Source organism: Mugil cephalus, chromosome 16 (genome assembly GCF_022458985.1).
Source record: "Mugil cephalus isolate CIBA_MC_2020 chromosome 16, CIBA_Mcephalus_1.1, whole genome shotgun sequence".
Taxonomy (NCBI): domain Eukaryota; kingdom Metazoa; phylum Chordata; class Actinopteri; order Mugiliformes; family Mugilidae; genus Mugil; species Mugil cephalus.
The window spans coordinates 11,360,894-11,362,162 of NC_061785.1; the positions used below are offsets into that span (position 1 = coordinate 11,360,894).

General features: G+C 38.7%; 1 non-coding gene across 1 annotated transcript; it reads right to left on the reverse strand.

Moving 5' to 3' along the window:
* Positions 1–970: 970 nt before the first annotated feature.
* On the reverse strand, positions 971–1,043 carry trnak-uuu. Its single transcript has one exon. It is a non-coding gene; the product is annotated as a tRNA-Lys (tRNA).
* Between the last annotated feature and the right edge of the window lie 226 nt (positions 1,044–1,269).

The following is a 1,269-nucleotide window of genomic DNA, read 5'->3' on the forward strand; positions in this document are numbered from 1 at the left end:
TCTCCTGATTTTGTAAGTTGGTGTTTATTTCTGCTTTCTTTAACAGTTATTAAATGCCAGAGATAATAAACTGGCCACATGTGTACAAAAACACTAATAATCTACCAATAATCAGAATAAAAATGCCTCATTTAACCACTTCAGTCAGAACAGACTGGACTAATCAGAAGGCCATATTCAATCAGGTTGAGAGGGCTTTGATAATCTGTTTAATAAGTGAACCATGTAAAATCTTGATCCAGTCCGATTTCTATGCAAGTTTGCCCCATGTTGGGGTAAACATCAGGTGAGGAGTTCCCAGGAGAAGAAAAGCGTGGAGGTAGCAAAGCAACCAGTTGTTCAAACAGGTGTTTGAGAAGATGAATGAACCTGTAATCTATGAGGACAGCAATGCTGAAGACGTGGTTCCCCTATTTCTGGTGGATTTGACCAGCACGCAGAACTGCTTAGACCACAGTATCTTATCAAATAGTTTTAGTTTGCCCCCTTTCCATCATTGTAATTCAAAAATCTTTATTTTGCACATGGTTTGCCTGGGATTTGATTTTGCACAGTTCACTAACAGATAAATGAAGTTTGAACTCTGAATTAAAACAAATTTCTGAGACCCAAGCTTTTGTTCGGTATGAATTTTTAATTTCTCCATTTGACTCCAGGTATTTGCCATTAGCAGGACCCAACAAGTATAAAAAACTAGGCATCATCTCAGAACTGTATTTAACATTCCCGGCTTTACATATGCTGACCACAACATCTCAGACTCAAGACATTTTTGTCTGTAGCTGAAGGCTGCAGACAAAAATATCTTCTGTTAATTGCCTTAGTTTGCATCAGCTCTGACCTTCAGGCTACTGCAGCATACATCTAGGTGCTTAAATTGTGATGCTGTGAACCCACAACATCCATGCAAAGCAGCTACCATCTATAGGATGAGTTATCCTCACAATTGGTTCCATTATAAAACTTGTAACGCCTGAATAGGGACTTGAACCCTAGACCCTCAGATTAAAAGTCTGATGCTCTGCCGACTGAGCTACCCAGGCTCTGGAAACCACAGATCATGAAATTAAAAAAAGAAAAAGTTCATCACGTATCATTTCCTGTCAGCATTAGCCATCAACGTACATGTACACTGCTCTCAATCCTTAGTTATTAGTTCATATCTAAAACCCATAACACCTGAATAGGCAGTTGAAAACAAGACCCAAGAGCTTCATGCACCATAAATATGTGAAAATGACATCATTGCTGAAGTGAAAACAATTGCAA